Here is a 20,421-nt window from a genome sequence, read left to right as displayed (position 1 = left end):
AATTGTCCACTGGTGACTCCTGACGCCGTTGGCGAGTGGCGCACGAGCACCCTGTCGGGCCGCAACCACTGTCGCCACGTGTGACGGGGAGCGGGTGGAAGAGAAAATGGCCGGCGGTGCTCCGTGGGTCCGTGACACGGTAGATTTCCGTCACTCCGTGTTTGTCGGGTACGGAAATAGACCATCCCATCCTCGTCGCCAGTGTTACAGTCAGAGGGCCCACTGTGGTGGAGTGCGGGGCCCTCCTGGATCTGAGCCCTGCGCGCAAGTAAACCGCGCAAGAACAGACACGGGAGACGTCCGTCTGTTCCGGCGCTCCGGCGCGAACTGCCGCCGGGCGTCGCCTTTATTAATTACCGCGCATGCGCTGGCTCGCGGGCCGCGCATGCGCGTTGCGTGTACCAAGTACACAACAGTCACAGGCAGCTAGCTCACAGCTGAGCTGACTGAGCCTCACGGTAATGGACTATTTATTTCATCATTTTTATTGTGATTTTTGCAGTGGGAATGGTGCATTTGTATTTGCCATGGGAGTCCCAGAGTTGAAATTAAACGTTTGTATAACTTTAATTTAATTATACCTCAGTGGGGGAGGGGGGCCTCGGGAGGGGAGGGCAGAGGCCCCCCCCCCATGAAAGCGCCACCACTGCATGGGAGCCTGAACTAGAAGGATGCATTCCCCTTTTCTCCTACCTGACCTTATACTGTAACAAGAAGCAATAAAGTATATATGTTCCTTTTGTTCTTAGGTCTCCGCGTGGTTCCTGCTTGTTGTCTCCTGTGCATGCATACTTCATTTTGGCAACAAGGTTCTACAAATCCATGAAGCTGTGGTGTGAAGCTGCAGCTAAGATGTAGTTTTTGAAGAAAAACCTGCAGGTACAAGGTGGCAGCCATAGACCCTGGAGGTGCTGTTTTCCCCGCGGAGAAGATGCCATGAGTAGGAGAGAGGAGTCCTGAGCCAGCATCAAGGCATTTTAAAGATTTCAGCAAGGTAGGGCTCATGCAGGAGCAGCACGGAGAAAGATGTTGGTGGAGGGCCGCGGGGAGAAAGGCCCCACCTCAGCAGAGGCACGGGTGTGCTTTAGCAGAGCACTGTGGTGCTCAGAGAACTGCATCCTGGGACTTGTAGGCAGAAGAACAGCGGAGTGTGATGTCAGTGCACAGCGGTGCCATAAAATGCTGTGGTTATGCACCTCCATATATGGATACAGTGAGTTCCTGACGGTCGAGAACCGCCCCCCCCCCCCAGGGCAAGTAGGCGGTTGAGAGTGTCGGCCGCATTGCACCAGCCACTGTATATGCTGTGAAGTCACTGGTTACATGTCCTGGAAGAGCTACAGGCGTGAGACTCTGCATCATGCTGTGATGGCGCAGCGTCGTGCAAATGTAGACCAGGCACCGGGAGTTTCACCCGTGTCACCTGTGAGGCAAGCACTGTTGGAGAATGTAAAGGAGCAGAGCTCTATCTGCCGGCAATATCGGGCACACATGATGACATCAGAGGACAAGGACGACCTCAGCTTCTCATTGGAGGGAAGCGCAGTGTGCATCCGAATGCTGCGTGGGGATAGTGTTCCTGGTGATGGGTGGCCCATAGTCCTGAGTGCGTGCATATGAGCAGGCGCAGCTTGGAGTGTTAGAGATGGCTTTCGGGAAAACAAACAACGGAAGAGTGCCTGTGGAGCGAACTATCAGTATTTTCGGAAGAAGTCTCGGCAAGGAGGGGTGACTATACAAGTGAAGTTGTTGGGGCCAGGAGTAATTGTCCAAGCAGGAACTTTTCGGAGACGATTGGTATCAGTGAGGCACATGTAACAAAGACCCCCTAGACGCTCACACCAGAATAACACACAAGCCACTAGGGAAAAAGGCCCGTTGCACCTCTTGCAAGCATAACAAGTTGTATTTCAACACAAATGGAAGCGCCAAAAAAAACTCTACTGCCGCAAAACGTTCTGCCAAAATCATCATGAACTGAACTTTATGAAGGTACAAGGCATCATCAGTGACATCATTGCATACATTGAAAACCTGCGAAGCTGATTGGTGAGACCCTATACATGGGCAGCCTGCTCCATAGGGGATGCCAGGCCATTGGTCCCAGCCCGGTCCGTCCATCTTCTCCCACGTGGGCGATGTTGCTTGCATTTGTATCAAGATGGGTAATTGACAATTAGTGGCAAACTAAACAACACATTTCTATGTAGTGCACCTGGTACGAGCATACAGGGGCCCTGGGGAAAGCTGAGGTCGCACTAACTCACACCTCACTCGCTCCCAGGCAGACCGACACCTCTCCAAGGTCTTCCACTATGGTTCTGGGCTATAATTTCATCCCTGCACCTTGTAGCACAAATCACGTGACCCAAAAATGAAGGCAAGAGAACCCTGCTTTCTGATTTTTCTTGATCGATCGAGGGTCTAGCAGTTTTATGATCAGTTGTCTGTGGCTGGCTGGTACCTTGGAATTCATGGGTCTTAGGGCTAGGACATATGAGTAATATAACTTAGAATTTTGACGTGTGGGGGTTGTAAGTCCATGCCTTCTTTCCCATGGGATCGTATTGTACAGAGATGCACAGCCCTCCTCCACTGGCCTTGCAGGGCACATTCTTCCCAGAGCCAGCGGCTGGCAACATTTTAGAACAATGAAGTGTATATGGATCTCTGTGGCTCTGGCCTTTCTCATCAGTGCCCAGAATGCAACCTATTTTTATCCCCATGTTCGAAGCCTTTGCTTGCGATGCTGGCTGCTGCTCTGCGTTTAGGTCTTGCATTTCAATATGGCTGCTAATATCTAAGATGGCGTTTGTTCCCGCATGTACACTACATTTATACAGCATGCATTAATATGATTGTGTAGAGCCTTTAAGGGCACCCCTATAGCCCTGGTCTCTTACATTACCCTCCACAGTCTGTACCTTATTCTGAAGCGCTACAGGGGGCATGGGAAGAATGCATCCTCTTCCCAACATCCCCCCTTTCATTAATTCTACATTAACAAACTCCCCAAAAGCCCATCTTTATTTGTCCTCCGATAGCATTCCACCTCCAACCTCTCAGCCTCTAAGTAAGGTGGTGATCCCTCCTTTGGAACCCATGGTACTCTTAGGTACTGCTTTGGCACAACATCAGAGTCCCAGTTGGCAAGTGCAGAAAAGGACCAACAGGAACATGAGGGCAAGCACCAGTATTTTCACGATCGCCCCCATCCTGGATGGTGCCCAGGCAACAAGGTAATCAAACCAGTCATCTTTTTGTATGCCAGCTTCATTTTCCATGTGCGAGCCGAGGGTGTGCAGTGCTCCTATTATTTTTGCATCAGGGAGCCATTCTCTGCATCATTTGGAGGCACGAATGTGCAGCAAGAATATCCAATTTTCCAGCAAACCCCTCCTTCCATCGATGTGAGCAGGTCGAGCACATATCTGTTTTGGAGGGTCATTCTTATGACACACATCTCGACCTTGATTGTGTTGAGGCCCTGTTCTGTATCATTCGCCACCTGTATGACCTCCCACCATACAATCTGGAGCTATTTGGCATTTGCGGCTGTCTGGATCCCAGGAAGTAGGAGAGATGCGAAAAATGTTTCTTCTTTGCTGAACAGTCTATATTCATTGGGTATTTCTTTGAGCGGGCCATAGGAGTCTTAAGGTAATTCAAACTTTTCTTCTTGTGCAGGCTTTGGTTCGTTTCCTTTTTTGGGTAAAATACAATGGATGGGGGCTGTTCTGTGCTTTTGGTTGTCCCCCCTATTGTTGCACTTGATGTTTGGGTAAGCCAGTTCTTCGATCCCACTGTGAGGTAATCTTCAGGGATCACGAGAAGCGCTGAGTGTAACATGACAAGTGAGCAATAGCCACAACATGATGGTGGGAGGTGCAATAATGCCTGTTGTTCACACACCCAGTAATAGTCCACTACTTCAGCTGTGCCTTTTTTGAGGTCTGGAATGAACAATGTTTTGTTGCACCTTTGGTTGGCCCCTACGAAAACAGTTCCTTCATTATAAAAACATTGGGGCCGTTCATGGAATTTCATGCAGAAATCGTGCAAGGGCAGTGCGCCGAGAAGGACACTGCGCGAGCCTGCGTGCAGAAGAAAAAATGCATGCCCCGCATATTCATGGAATTGTTTGTTCAAAGTAACTGTATTCGCAAGGTGTGGCTGGAACACCCCCGACATGCCTACACGCAAAGGTAAAAACTACTAGAACAGCTACCTTTGTGCACTCCCCAGGTGCGAATACACGCACCCTTCAAACAGTGTGTGGGGTCCCCCGTAAGCAGGCCTGCGGTTCGGGTCCCTGCGTGAAGTCCCCCGTAACTGTATCCGGCACCCTGACAACATGCGTATATAAATCGTAACTCGGAAACAACTCGGGAAAGCTGCGTGCAAGCCCACGTAAAACGTTACTGCACCCTGCTACACTGCTGATGCGCACCCCTTTGTTACATCGAAACCCTGATTGAGTAAACACACCACGAAATTTGACATGCAACCCCACCTGCGTGCTGAAAATCCTACATGCAAGTGTACTTACGCCTGCCTTTGGGTTGCGGATCGTATGAAGGACTTGCATGGCCATTCTCAAGCCGAGAGGTTGCACAATTGATCCTTGAATATGTCTTGTGCCGTGCAATTGAGGGCATGCGAGGTACTGCCTGCAAGCGGTCCTTTGGCAATGCCCACTTTTACGCAAGTTCTTCCCCATTTTTGGTGTTCTGCCCCCTTTCCCAGCCCTCTGCGCAAGCCACGCCCATGCTCTGCTTGGAGTCTCGTGCAAAGCCCTTGAAGGCTCGCACAGACATGCTGAGCCATTGCGAACTCCACGTCAATCCAGTAGAAGTACAGTGCATTTGATTCCATGAATCGACAAAGGCGGATTTGCATGCAGTCGTGCGCGCAAGTACCCTATTTTCTGCGCAGAAGATTCCATGAATCAGGCCCATAGTTCATAACTCTCTTACTTTCGCACTTTCACTGGCTTTTCCATTGCTTCGATCCACGTTAGTTTTGCAATGTGTTTACTCCAAAATGGTGCACATGCAGTAATCACTCAGGCCAACACTTCATCTCCGAACCCCAATAGCCCTCCTGCCATGCATCTTATTGATGTTTCTTGCCACGTACTTTAATCCTTGCACTTTCCGGTATGGTCTCTGCAAATACTGGATGCTTTTAGGATTTTGGGCGCACGATAGCTGATCAGGGTCCGTAACTTCTAGTTGCACACTCTTCGCTTGGAAAGTGCCTCACATCCTACACAGTGCCAGATGAACTAGGCATTGAGCCTCTAAAATTGGGAATTCCTGTGATAGTAATACCTCGAGTGCCCTCAACGAGTGTGGTCAATGAACAAGCATAACAACTTCCATTCATCCTTTTTCTCCCTACCGAGCTCATGTCTGCATACCAACTATTCGAATGTTCTGGACGGTGCACATCTTCTATTGTAGCTAAACCAAGTCCACAGTATTCATTGTACTTGGGCCGTTTAGGTTGCCTCTTTCTACATGCTAAAGCTATGTTGTGTACTTTATCAAAAGCGCTGACATATTCATATTCATTGGTTCTATTTACAGTATTGTTACCTTTGACCTGGTCATTGACATGGGAGTACTTGGCCACAGTGTTGTGTGTTGAAAGAAATGGGGACACATTTGGGTCTATACCTTTGGTAATATTTACATGCTTGCTAGACCCATTAGTTGTAGCATTATAAACCCCCACCCGTTTATATGTTCACCCCATATAATAATACATCACAAATATATGCCTAATTCGAACATGGACATACTGAGCAGTCCACCAATGTAATGAAGAGCACATAAATACGAGTTGGAAAATCCTGACAAAGTATCATATACAGTACTCTTTCTAATGTACAACAAATTATTGGAGCCAATTGAGTCATCGCAAAAACCACCTGTAAAGGAACGTTAGTAAACATGGAGAGAAAGAGAGCGAGAGAGTGAGGGAGGGTGAAAGAGAAAGAGAAAGAGAGAGGGGGGCAGAGGGGGAGAGATAAAGGGAGATGACAGAAACAAAGTATGGGGAAGTGCGAGAGTGCACTTCCTGTGCAAATGTAAGGTGTATCAGCGTTGTACAGTTTTTACGTGGGGATTGTATGGCTGACGATACTGGGAAATGTTCTTTTATATTTTTGGAAGGAGCATATGGGCCGTGAGGAGGGATATGTATGCAATTTAATTGTTTACTTCATGCTCAGGCTGGGGTGCTTTGCGGACATCAGAGAGGTGTACCCAGTAACGTAGTTCCTTCCCCTTTACTGCATGGGGAGTGGCACAGATTACTTGAAAGGGACCGTTTGCTTCCTCTGTTCGGGGGTGGCGCAATCTGTTGCAAGACACATTTTATGGCCTATAGTAGGGTAGGCAGGTGGCTGATGAATTCCTCTCCCAAGATGGATGCTGCCCTGTGAGCGTCTGACGCTCGCCTAACAGGAGAGAGCGGCATATGCATACGGCACCCTCTTACCACCTCGTGGGGTGATAAATGGTGGCCTTTGCAGGGCGGTGTGCGCAAGCTGAATAATCCAATTGGCAAACAGTGCACACAGTTTTTCTTTAACGTGGTGCAGAGTTTCAACAGCTTGCTTTTGAATAGGCCGTTGATCCATTCCACAATGCTTTTGGCCTGGGGTTGGCAAATAGTGCACATCCACTGCTTAATGCCCAGTAATGGCGACATTACTTTAAAAAGTTAATTAAAGAAATCTGTGCCGTTATCTGACCTCACTACATCAGACAGGCCCCATTGAGGAAAAACCTCTCGCACAAAAAATGTATCTGCGCATTTTGTGTCTGGCTATGCACAAGGTCCCGCCTCCACCCATCTTGAGAAGGGACACACAACCACAATGAGGTATTGAGATCCATTGCATCTTTGCCCCATGTCCGCATAGCCAATATGCAATTCACGGAATGACCCAGTAGGGTAGGGCAAGGTCCCTCTAATAGTTCTTAGTGCGAGTGCTGTGCTGTAGCTTTGACACTTAGTGCAATGCATGGCCATATTAGTCAAGTTTTCCTGTAGACTGGTGAGAAACCAGTCCTCCTGTTTGTCTGCTGCAATGTGCTGTTTAGAAACGTGAGATGGATGGTGCAACTGGTCGAATGCGACCAGTAATAACTTATGCGGCATAATTGCTTTCCCAGATACATCTTGTCTCCATAACAAATCGGTCAGTGACTATTTACACCCTCTTTTCCCCCAATGGTCTTTCTCATCTTGTGGTACCCAACCATGTAACTCAATCAGCTGTGCAATTGGTAACGCATTGTAAGTTTTGGCAACTGCTTGGTCCTGCATGTTAACACAAGGTATTCTGATATTTATGTTACTGGAACATACGCTGCCTTTTTTGCTTTTTGCAGCAGCGTTACCGAGTGAGACCTCATCTGTGTTGTTCATGTGGGCAGTGCATTTTACGACCGCCAAATCAGATGGTTGCGTTAGTGCATGAATGTGTCTGTCCAATAATGCAGCATATTGAACTGGAGATCCACAGCTCTTCTGAAACTCCTCCTCTTCCATCCAGCGCGGCCCGCATGCACTGTGCTGGTGACATACGCTGAATCTAAGGAAATGGTCACGTGGCACCCCTTGGAAACATGTAGTGCTTCAATAAAAGCTGTGAGCTCCCCTGTCAGTGCTGAAAAATGCATTGGTAATCTTTTCTGCACTAGTGTTTCATACTCTCCATCCACCAGGCAGGCTACTGGCGCACCAGGCTGCCACAAGCCTGTTTCTTGATCCATTGTCGCTGACCCGTCAACAGAGATGACCCCCCACCCCTCGAGCGGTCTATCATGTGCTTTTGGAATGTCATCTTCCTCTCCCTCAAATGTTGCACAGTCGTGGTTTGCTAAATCCTTGTCAAAGCACATTTCTTTCCAAAAGGTAGCCGGTTTACTGTTTTGCATTGCACAATGTAAATGTTCGGGCTGGATGCTCACTGCATGGTCAGAGTACATTTTGAATGCTCTAGGATTGCAAAAAATGCATGCTCGATGTAATAAGTGTAATCTTGTGTTGCTAGTACTGGTGCAGTTGATATGACTCCCTTGAGGCCATTGAAATTTGGGAGCATGGGCATCTGTCCATTTTATTTTGTTGTCCCCCTTTTGTGCTTCCTTGAGAGCCTGTAGAAGGGGCCTGGTGTGTGCTGCAAAATCAAGTATCCATGCCCTGCAGTAGTTGCAGAGACCCAAACATTTCAGCATTTCCTTTAATGTTTTGGGCTGTGGGGTAGCGCGCACAGAAGTGGTGCAATCAGGGATGATTCTTTTGCAATTCACAGAAATCAACTGACCCTAGTACAGTGCTTCCTGGAGGCAGTAATTCCATTTAGCCTTATCAACTTTGTATCCCTTGTGGGCCAAGAGCTGTAGGAGTGTTTTGGAGTCTTTTTTGCACTGGTGCTCACTGACACTGCACACTAGTAAATCATCACCATATTGAATAATAGTACTGGGCACCTGGATATTTCCTAAATCAGAGTGTAGCATCCTGTAAAAATGCTGGGGGACTCACAGTACCACTGAGGCAGTCTTGTGTGTCCAAGGTCCATCCCCCATGCGTAAACACAGTGAGGTATTGTGAGTCTGGGTGCAACAGAGCAGAAAATAAGGCGTTTTTAAGATACACCACAGTAAAGTGGGTTGTCTATTTAGGGATGTTGCAAAGTATTGTTGCAGGGTTCGGGACCACAGGAAATTCTGCCTGTACTATGTCATTAAGAGGGTGCAAATCCCGAATCATCCTCCAGCTCCCCCTTTTGCTTCCTTTATCGTACATATAGCTGTGTTACATAGGGAGGTAGATGGTATAATTATCCCCTGATTTAGTAGGGCGACGATAGTGTTTCGAATACCTTCCTCTACCTCTCTTGATGAAGGGTACTGTCTCACCCGGGGCAGCATGCCGCCTGGCTTGAGTGTTATTTGGACTGAGGCTACTCCCTGTAGGAGCCCCACATCATGGGCATTTGTTGTACAGAGCCGTTCAGGGACCTGCTTTAAGTTGGTGTCAGTGAAAGGGAGCGGGGCTACGAGAGCCATCAAGGGGCATTGAACTTTTTGAAACTGCACCATAATGTCACAACGGGGGGAAATTGCTAGCACAATCTCGCCATCTTCTGGTCGGTCCTCAAACAAGTCTGCATCTGTAACTTCTCTAAGAGGCTCTGTAGGGTCAATGCATAACACTGTGCGCCATTGTAGTGCATTTAAAAAATGTAACCTTTGATTCCAAGATGGAGTCTAAGTGAAATGCACCTGTAAACACATATGAATATTTGACTTCAAGAGTAAAGAGAAATTCACTTCTGAGAACACTGTGCATTTGCTAGAGTCGTAGGAAGACAGCTTGTTTATGTGTTCAGACAATGCTTGTTTTGCATTCTTTCATAGCCGGGAGCAAGGTCTATCGGCTTCTCATGAGAATCCAGAGATTATTTACAAATTCAGTAAAGTCCAATTGCTGCAACGGCCACGCAGCTGTGGAGTTCTACTGATGGTTAATATCTCTGGAAAAGTACTGGATTACATTTGGAGGGAAAGACATCACACAGACAGGGAAATAACACTTCACCTCTTGTTATTTTGAACTCTGGCTGGGCTGACTGAAGCAGACGTGTTTCCGTTAGCCTGTTCCTGTTGGCAAAGGATTCTCTTTCCTACCCTGGTGATTCCCAGTGAAGGCTTGGCAGAGATGAAGAATGTTGGAGAAACTCTAATGGTGATGTATTTCTGTTTCATTTCTATCTGTCTTTTATTGTGATATTATTTATTTGCGAAAATAAAAAGATCTGAGGCAGGCCTATTTCAAAATTTACATGAAGTGTGAATTATTTTTTTGCGTTCAAAAACAAAGCACATTGCATTCCAGACTTGATTTAAGTACAGAGGGGAACCTGTTAAGTTAAAAAGAAATCTTTAAATGACTTAGAAAACAGGAAGGCAAAACAGTCATTCACACCGTTCGGAGTCGGTCCCTATTACAACCCGCTTAGCTGACACCACCAGGCCCTGTAAATCCAGAGACAGTATTGTTCCTACGACCAATTCAGGTGTTACCACAGGCCTGAAAATGAAGTCAGATGGCACTCGTTAACAAGCCTTACCAATTTGGGACACTGCCTGAGGAGCACTCTTATGCCATACACAAACATATCCAGGTCCATGGAAATTCCGGAAACCCCATCCTCTGCCCCCTGTGCATGTATGATGATAATTGCTTTTATGGCACACATATCCATAGAGGCAAACACTACCCCTCTGTCTGTGAAGGCGATGGTCATATTTGCTCAACAGATCTCGCTCCAACAAATGTATAGGGGAGCTCTCAGAATACAACAGGGGTGCACGTATCACCTTCCCTCCTATTTTAATATCCACTTATTTTGTTTAGGGAACTGTCGTGACAGCCCCAGAGAAGCCTGACATGTCAAGAGTTTCACCTGATAGTGGGAAGCCTCCCTCGCTGATTCATGATTTAGTGGCACCTGTGTCAACCATGAAGATGAATTGTTTGTTACCTATCTCAATGCCCACCAAGGGTTCCTCATCAGGGTGGTGTCATGATGCCTACCCCTGGAGCACCAGGCCAGGCCCAGCACCCCCGGGAGCAGGCATCACGCCCCCGGGTAAAAGCCCAGCGGCCCTTTATAGGGGCTCTTTGGACTCTGACCTGGCTCCGTTGGCGCCAGGCTCATGTTGGACATCAGTCCTGGAGCCATAGGTGCCAGGCTCATAAAGGGAAGTGTTTGGTGCACTTACCTGAAGCAGACCATGCTGCACACTCACCTGATGCAGACCATGCTGCATGAAGAAGCAAGCCAAATGAGGCTTAGGAGGGACTATTTTTCGGAAGGAACTATTTTGTTACTTGGGTGGGGCTGTGGAAGAATACTCACCTGGAACTTCTTCCAAGCCTATTTAAGCCACACCCAGGCAGCCACACGTGCTTCGCGTTGTTCTGCATCCCAGCTGCTGAACGCTCACCGTGTCTGCTCCTGCACCTGGACTCCAGCCACGCCCGCCTCGAACCTGGAACACCTGTAAGGGAATAAGAGAAGAGAAAGGTGAAAACCAAGAACTATTTCAACCTTCTTACCTGCATCCGGAATCTTCACACCAGCATTCCTGAAGGAAGACTTCCATCTAAAAGCACCGCGTTGCTCTCTGCAGCGCCGCGCTTCACTCACCTGTTCCCGAGACGCCGCCCGGCTCCATCGCGGCTCTCAGTGCCGTTCGCCACATCTCTGCACCGCACCTAAGGGAGAGAAGAAGAGACAAAAGTTGAGCAAGGGAACACAAGAGGAAAGCCGGAATTTCAGCCATATTACTTACCGGCTATTCTTGGTGAGCCATTCCACATCTCGGGTCGGCGCCACATCTCTGGCAGGTACTGCACCCCGGCCCCTATGGGGAAAGGACAAAAGACATTACTGGGGAATTATAAAGACATTTAGAGGGGTCGCCCTCATCACTGACTCACCTGATTTTACCCCGGCAATTTAACCCCTCAACGCATCGGCTTTGTGCTGCACCTGAAATAAAGGACAGAAAAAGACAACGTAAAAGGAGGCTCACACTTGAACTTTTGCATCTTCATACTTACGGCGTATCGCTCAGTAAAGTCAAGTGGATTTGCCAGCGCCATTCTGAAAACCAGTGAAGTAACTGGACGAACGCGCGCCCCTGCCCCAGAAGCAGAATGGAGAGTTCATCCTTCCAAACCATAGGGTGAGCTTAAACCGGGGGTTTTGGAGGAAGTCAGAGGAGAACGAAGGGGGGAAGGGGCAAGCAAGCACATTATTCAGCAGACAGTTAATCCCCTTTCTCATCTGCAGAAGGTTATTCCTACGGGCCAGACAAGCAAGATTTGGGGGTCCAGTTCAATCGGTGGTCCGAATTCTGCGCATCACGCTTGAAGAGGCCACAGCAACCCAGACCAGACCAGCGCCTCCGTGGGAGCCAGGTGAGCGTTACAGAACGCAAAGCCCTCCTACAAATTCCCACCCAGGCGCTATGGAAACTTCCGAGACTGACCAGTTGGCCCAACTACTGGGGGAATTACGGGCCAAAGTACACGCCGCTCGTCAAGAGACTAATGCTCTCAGGAGGGAAGTGATTGTAACAAAGGAAAGAGCTGATGACCTGGCTAGACAGCTTTTGCAAGGTCAAGCTGGACAAACTCCTTTACCCGGTTCCGGAGGGAACCCCGCTCCTGTGCTTTCCAGTAACCCGGTGCAGATTAATCTACCTGGAAACATGCCGCTGGCCCCACCCGAACGCTTTGCTGGGGACCCCAAACGATTCGCCGTTTTCATGAATCAGTGTCGTTTGCATTTCCTGTGCAGACCTGGGGCCTTCCCTAATGATAAGACCAAGGTAGCCTTTGTATTGTCATATCTCAGCGGCAGTGCTGCCGATTGGTCAGTTCCACTGGTAACTCAAGATGACCCGATTCTTTGTGATTTTCAAAGATTTCAAGCAAGCATGGAAAGGTTATTTGCTCGTCACTCCCAGGGGCAGGCTCTAGATGACGAACTTCTATCTCTGCGACAGGGCAATCAAGACCTCCTTTCCTACATTGCAACCTTTAATAGACTAATTGTGGAAACTGGGTGGCCAGAGGATAAAAGAATCACGTTATTTTATCGAGGTCTACGCGGAGAACTTAAAGATGTCCTGGCCCAAGTAATAAATCCGCCCCAAGAGTGCTCTGAATATATAGACTTAGTGGTCCAATTGGATCACAGACTGCAAAACAGAAAAGCAGATCGGTCCAAGTTTGAGACGCGGGTGTTAGTCAAGACCCACGCTAACCTCAAGGGGGCTGAAGCCTCAGAGCCAATGCAAATCGGAGGAGTTAAAGGACCTTTAACGCAAAAGGAACGTGAAAGAAGACGGCAGATGCACTTATGTCTTTATTGTGGATCCTCTGGACACTTTCTACGAGATTGCCTGGCAAGGCCGCCCAGGAAGGTGGTAGGAGCCGCTGAAAAAATCCATGAAACCTCTGTATCGGGAAATGACCCCGCCCGACAAGCGTAGGGGTCCGCTTGCCGAACTTGAAAACGAACTCTGAGACCTTGCATTTCACTGTGCCAATGGTCCTCGTAGATCCGGAACAGCCTAAGCGGTTGCATGCAATAAAGGCATACATCGATAGTGGGGCTATAGGAAACTACGTGGATCGTGAATTGGCCTCCAGGATTAACCTCCCCCTGCATCCTAAAACCAGCAAAGATGTCATCACCACAGTCGATGGAACCGAAATTGCCTCGGGACCGGTAACACATTCCACAGCTGAGGTAACTCTTGTAGGTCCGGACGGCCATCGGGAAGCAGTTGTGTTTGATGTAATCAAGGCTCCACAGTTTCAGGTAATACTCGGAATCCCTTGGTTAGAGACACATAATCCTCAAATTGATTGGCGAGCAAAGAGAATAACCTTTCCAGAGTGTGCACGAACCTGCTACCCAGAAAATCTGAAGGTCAGTCTAGCATCAGTAACCTCTGTCTCCATGCAACTACCTCCGTAATACCAAGACTTCCAGAACGTCTTCCAAAAGGAACAGGCCAACACGTTACCTCCTCACAGATCGTACGATTGCCAAATCGATCTGGTGCCCGGTGCACAACCCCCTTGTAGCAGGATTTATGCCCTTACTGAGCCGGAGAATCTGCATTTGAGACAATATTTAGATCAATACCTAGCCAATGGTTTCATTCGCCCATCAAAGTCTCCGGCATCCTCGGCTTTGTTCTTCGTGCCAAAAAAAAGAAGGCGACCTTAGAAATTGTATCGATTACCGCGCATTGAACCAGATAACTGTTAAAAATCGTTACCCTCTGCCTTTGATCCCTGAACTCCTTGACCAGGTGAAGGACTCTTGCATATACACCAAGTTAGATCTCCGGGGGGCTTATCATCTGGTACGAGTTAAAGAAGGCGACGAATGGAAAACGGCCTTCCGTACAAAATATGGACTATTCGAATACCAGGTGGTGCCTTTCGGGTTGTGCAACGCGCCTGCTGCCTTCCAATTCTTCATGAACGATGTCCTTCGGGAACTCATCGACGTCTGTGTTGTCGTGTATATCGATGACATTCTGGTGTACTCCTCTTCGGAATCTGATAACAGAAAACATGTCAGGGCCGTCCTTGAGAAATTGCGCCAGCACAAACTGTTTGCAAAGCTGGAAAAATGCGTTTTCCATACCACCGAGGTTGAATTTCTTGGATTCATCCTGACACCTAAAGGGGTCCGAATGGACTCACGGAAAGTGGATGCCATCCTCAAATGGCCATCACCTAGTTCGGTGAAAGGTGTCCAAAGCATGCTTGGTTTTGCCAATTTTTATCGCAGGTTTATCCCAGAATTTTCACGGGTGGTGCAACCCATCACTGCACTCTTGCGGAAGAATAAACGTTTTGAATGGACCAAGGAAGCTGAACAGGCCTTTCAGGAATTAAAAGCTAAATTTACGTCCGCACCTATTTTGAAACATCTGCGTCCTGATCTCCCATATATAGTCGAAACCGATGCATCTAGCTTAGCCATGGGAGCTGTTCTGTCTCAGAGAGACCCCGAAACCAACCAACTGCACCCCGTAGCATTTTGGTCCACAAAGTTCTCGCCGCCGGAGATAAATTATGCAATCACCGATAAGGAATTATTAGCCATTAAGTCCGCCTTTAAGGCTTGGCGGCATTATCTATTTGGCGCCAGGCATACCATCACCATGATCACTGATCACCGAAATTTACAATATTTAAAAACTGCCAAGGATCAGTCTTCACGACAGCTCCGATGAGCTTTATTCTTTGCTGAGTTCGATTTTGTAATCACCTCCCGTCCTGGCTGTAAGAATGGCAAAGCGGACGCGCTATCTCGAATTGGAATGGGAGAAATGGACACAAACTCAGAACCTGGGCCGATAATTCCCGAACAAAGAATCTTGGGGTTAACCACTTTACAAACCCTTGAAGACATTCAAGCACGGGTAAAACTATTCCTGGACTCTTCAGCCTTGCAGGATTGGATCAAAAGGGGGTCTGCCTTTTCAATCAACGATGGCTTACCTTACTTCCAAGGACGTTTATTTTTGCCAGAAAAGGAATTGCAAGAACTGGTTACTTCCCGTCCTCACGATACTGTGATGGAAGGACATCCTGGCATTGCCAAAACAGAGGAAAAAATTAAACGACAATTCTGGTGGCCGTCCTGGCGAAAGGATATTAAATCTTTTGTGATGTCCTGTGAAGTCTGTGCCCAAAACAAAGGTCAAAAAACAAAATCCGCCGGTCTTCTTCAACCCTTAGACATTCCACCAGCACCTTGGCACACCTTGTCACTAGATTTTATCACGGACCTGCCCTCTTGTGATGGATACAATACTATTCTGGTTGTGGTGGATTTATTTTCCAAGATGGCTCATTTTATTCAGTTGAAAGGATTACCTTCAGCTTTTGTTCTTGCCAAGGAATTCCTCGAAAATGTCATCCGTCTGCATGGATTCCCGTCCATACTAATCTCCGATCGGGGAAGCCAGTTCATTTCTCGTTTTTGGAAAAAGTGTTGTCAACTGGCACAAATCGACGTAAGACTCTCAACCAGTCACCACCCACAGACCGATGGTCAGACGGAGAGAACGAACCAGACCCTTGAACAATATCTACGATGTATGTTGCACCAATCGGAGGGTAATTGGAAAGACATTTTATGGATGGCTGAATATGCATACAATAACTCGATACACTCTGGAACTGGCCAGAGCCCCTTTTATACCCTATATGGACATCACCCTCGTACTTCAGACCTGGACTCACCTTTGAGCCTCGAAAGGCCTGCAGTCGACCATTTGCATTCTACGATTACTCAAGCCTTCAAGGATGCTTCTGCACACTTACAACATGCGAAAGAGAAATACAAAAAGAATGCAGATCTGCATTGCAAGGAGGTGCCCCCATACCAAATAGGGGATCAAGTATGGTTGGCTACCAAACACTTATCACTCAAGGGACCTCAGACCTTTAATCCAAGGTATTTAGGCCCTTACTCGATCAAAGCTATAATTAACCCAGTGGCAGTCAAGCTAGATCTACCAGCTAACATTCAGATTCATCCCGTCTTTCATGTGTCGCTTTTGAAACCAGTGCAACCAGGAACCAGATTAATAAAGCCACTAGACCCAATCCAGATAGATGGGGAGCCTGAATTCGAGGTGAAAAACATTTTGGACTCTAAGATCTCAAAATCAAAACTTTTCTATCTAATTGATTGGAAAGGGCACGGGCCTCAGGAAAGATCTTGGGAACCCAGCGACCATGTACATGTACCTCGGCTAGTAAAAAGGTTCCATCGGAATTTCCCGAACAAACCGAAAACTCCTGGGGAAAAGGCCTTGGGAGGGGCCTTGGGGGGGGGAGTGCTGTCATGATGCCTACCACTGGAGCACCAGGCCAGGCCCCGCACCCCCGGGAGCAGGCATCACTCCCCCTGGGTAAGAGCCCAGCGGCCCTTTATAGGGGCTCTTTGGACTCTGTCCTGGCGCTGTTGGCGCCAGGCTCATGTTGGACATCAGTCCTGGCGCCATAGGCGCCAGGCTCATAAAGGGAAGTGTTTGGTGCACTTACCTGAAGCAGACCATGCTGCACACTCACCTGATGCAGACCATGCTGCATCAAGAACCAAGCCAAATGAGGCTTAGGAGGGATTATTTTTCTGAAGGAACTATTTTGTTACTTGGGTGGGGCTGTGGAAGAATACTCACCTGGAACTTCTTCCAAGGCTATTTAAGCCACACCCGGGCAGCCACACGTGCTTCGCATTGTTCTGCATCCCAGCAGCTGAACGCTCACCGTGTCTGCTCCTGCACCTGGACTCCAGCCAAGCCCGCCTCGAACCTGGAACACCTGTAAGGTAATAAGAGAAGAGAAAGGTGAAAACCAAGAACTATTTCAACCTTCTTACCTGCATCCGGAATCTTCACACCAGCATTCCTGAAGGAAGACTTCCATTTAAAAGCACCGCGTTGCTCGCTGCAGCTCCGCGCTTCACTCACCTGTTCCCGAGACGCCGCCCGGCTCCATCGCGGCTCTCAGTGCCGGTCGCCACATCTCTGCACCGCACCTAAGGGAGAGAAGAAGAGACAAAAGTTGAGCAAGGGAACACAAGAGGAAAGCCGGAATTTCAGCCATATTACTTACCGGCTATTCTTGGTGAGCCATTCCACATCTCGGGTCGGCGCCACATCTCTGGCAGGTACTGCACCCCGGCCCCTATGGGGAAAGGACAAAAGACATTACTGGGGAATTATAAAGACATTTAGAGGGGTCGCCCTCATCACTGACTCACCTGATTTGACCCCGGCAATTTAACCCCTCAACGCATCGCCTTTGTGCTGCACCTGAAATAAAGGACAGAAAAAGACAACGTAAAAGTAGGCTCACACTTGAACTTTTGCATCTTCATACTTACGGCGTATCGCTCAGTAAAGTCAAGTGGATTTGCCAGCGCCATTCTGAAAACCAGTGAAGTAACTGGACGAACGCGCGCCCCTGCACCAGAAGCAGGATGGAGAGTTCATCCTTCCAAACCATAAGGTGAGCTTAAACCGGGGGTTTTGGAGGAAGCCAGAGGAGAACGAAGGGGGAAAGGGGGGAGCAAGCACATTATTCAGCAGACAGTTAATCCCCTTTCTCATCTGCAGAAGGATATTGCTATGGGCCAGACAAGCAAGATTTGGGGGTCCAGTTCAATCGGTGGTCCGAATTCTGCGCATCACGCTTGAAGAGGCCACAGCAACCCAGACCAGACCAGCGCCTCCGTGGGAGCCAGGTGAGCATTACAGGTGGACTGTCATGGACAGGACTGGGCACGCAAGAGTTCTCTGTGGGTATGTGTTGTGGGAAGGGAATGTGAAAGGGTTGTTCCCCACCACGCTCACCCCTTGGTAAGGTATGATGATGCCATTCGGCACAGCGTCGGTCATTGGCATACTACTCCCGTACATTGTGTTCTGTTGCGGCATTGGTGGTTGTGTCATCTGTGGGTTCTGTCCTTGTGCACCTGGGGGTCATGGCGGCAGTTGGGTGTAAGCCTGATGTATTTCATAGAGTATGGAGGTGGGCCTTGGGAGCTGTACCTGTGGTTGGGGCTGGGGCAGTGGATAACAGTTTGTATAAGAACTGCATCCTGCCCCCTGCCTGCTCCTACATTCCCTTGCAGAATGTGCCCAGTTCCCACAGCTCCAGCATTGCGAGGGACCCATACCTGCGCCCTGAGGTCCCATACCTCCAAATCCACCCCTTCCTCCTTGAAACCCACCCCTCGCTCGCTGCTGACCTCCTTGCTGCCACTCCAGATAGGGGTACTGCAATCCACGTCCCCACTGTCATTGTCCTCCTCCTGGTCAGAACGCTGCGATTCTTACCTGTGGAGGTGCTGAGGTTTGCTCTGCCACCTCTGATCACGTATTTGATGGTACCACCCCTTCAGCTCTATTTTTGCTAGCTTTTTCTGTATAGTTTTGCTTCCTCAGCCTGCAGCCTTTGGGCCATTTCCTCCTCTCGCTCCTTTATTTTCTTACAATGGTGTATAATTATAGTTTGAATCTCAGCCCAGCCCTTCGATTCAATGCCCACTATTTTATCAAGCACCTTCTGCACTTCCTTGGGTAAACCCTGTTTAATAACAAAATAAAAAAGAGGAACTGATCTGTCCCACTGGTCTCCGGTCTCTGCGCACCACATCTCCTGAACCGTAATAATGTATTGCGCTGGGTCGTCATCGTCCCCCATTGTATACTGCATAATAGACTGTAGGTCTCGTGTGTTGGGGTACGTTCACCGCAACGTGTGGCACACCTGCGCCCTGATATTGTTAAAAGGCTTACCGTTGTGTGTATCATTGCCCAATTTTACTCCTGGGTATCCTACTTTTACCCACACATCTCTAGCCTGATCCCCCACAATTGCGACAAGTAAGCTTTTCATGTCCCCGATTGCTAAGGCAATCGATGTCATCTGTTTTTCAAAGGCGTAGATCCATTTTCTGGCCCCAGAAGTAAGGGGCGAGAGCAACTTGATCTGATTGTTCTTGCCCATTTGCACCCAAGGCACGTAGTGTGTCCTCCCTAAACCTTTATGGAACAACGGCATCTGGGTACCCATACCTTTCACTTCTTTACATCCAGCACTTCCTTTTTTCCTTGCTACTGCCACCCAGTCAAACCTATTCCTTAATCGTGGTCCCCACAAACTTTGCAGCCAGGGTGTGACCTCTGGTACCTGCTGCACATACCCTGCATCGTCCTCAAACACATCCACTGTATCCCATTCGTCTTCCCTCAGCTCTTTGTCTGCGTCCCTGTCAGACCTCACTGTCCCTTACTCCATACTTCCCGCTGGCCCATCACCACCTCCCTCCTTCTCAATGTGCACCTCCTTGATTGCCATGCTAGCTAACCGAAACAAAATGTCTCCTGCTCTCCATTCGTCCAACCGGATCCCCTTTTTCCCTCCTCCCACTTGACTTGCTCTCAGCTGAGCCAACTCTACCCGCATAGCCTCCAATGCTTCTTCTAAAACCTTCTGAGCCTTACTATCCTGTGGCAGGATAGCACTTGGTATTGATATGTAGGGAGGTGGAGCAGTCGCTGGGGTGGGCACATATGTTGGGTGTGTATACCCTGTGGCTGGGCGAGTGGCAAGTGGGTAAAGCCCAGTGTGCGGGGGTGCAGTCCCATTCCTGTGCTATCACAGACATTGCATCTAGACCGGTCCCTTCTATATTTTGACTCATCAGGGTCCTCCACATCCTCTATCATCTTCCATAAATCCAATATTTCTTTTCTCTTTTGAAGTTGTTTATCTTTGTATTTAGCAGCTAGAAACATGCTCATGTGGTGTAATATCCCTCTTTTGCCGGTGCCCTGCTCTGGCCAGGAGCGGGGCATCCCCCCTTGTGTCTTGAACACCCACCGTTTGTGGTACTTCTCTATCTTATCCCTGTAAAATGGTAATGCACTTGACATGTACTCCAAGGGCATCCCCCCTTTTATCTTGCAGTTTGCCCGTTCAAAAGCCCCAACCCTTACAAAGGTATGCTGCACACACTTTTCTCACAATAGTCACTACCAGTCCACCCCACACCTCCCTGTCACCCACTGTGAGCACTTTCACCTACCCCCTTTCTTAAAACAACTTGTCAATACTGGCCCGCCTATGGCACCACCTCTTGCACAAAGTTCATAATACACTAAAACAACAAGCTAAAATAACAAGCTAAAACAACAACCACAACTTCCATCGAGCCCTCTAATTATATGGAGCTCCTATTTTTTCCTTTATCTCCTTGTCACAAAGCACATG

This window comes from Ambystoma mexicanum, chromosome 6q (assembly GCF_040938575.1).
Source record: "Ambystoma mexicanum isolate Mex_15411 chromosome 6q, UKY_AmexF1_1, whole genome shotgun sequence".
NCBI classification, from domain to species: domain Eukaryota; kingdom Metazoa; phylum Chordata; class Amphibia; order Caudata; family Ambystomatidae; genus Ambystoma; species Ambystoma mexicanum.
This window is presented reverse-complemented; position numbering follows the sequence as displayed.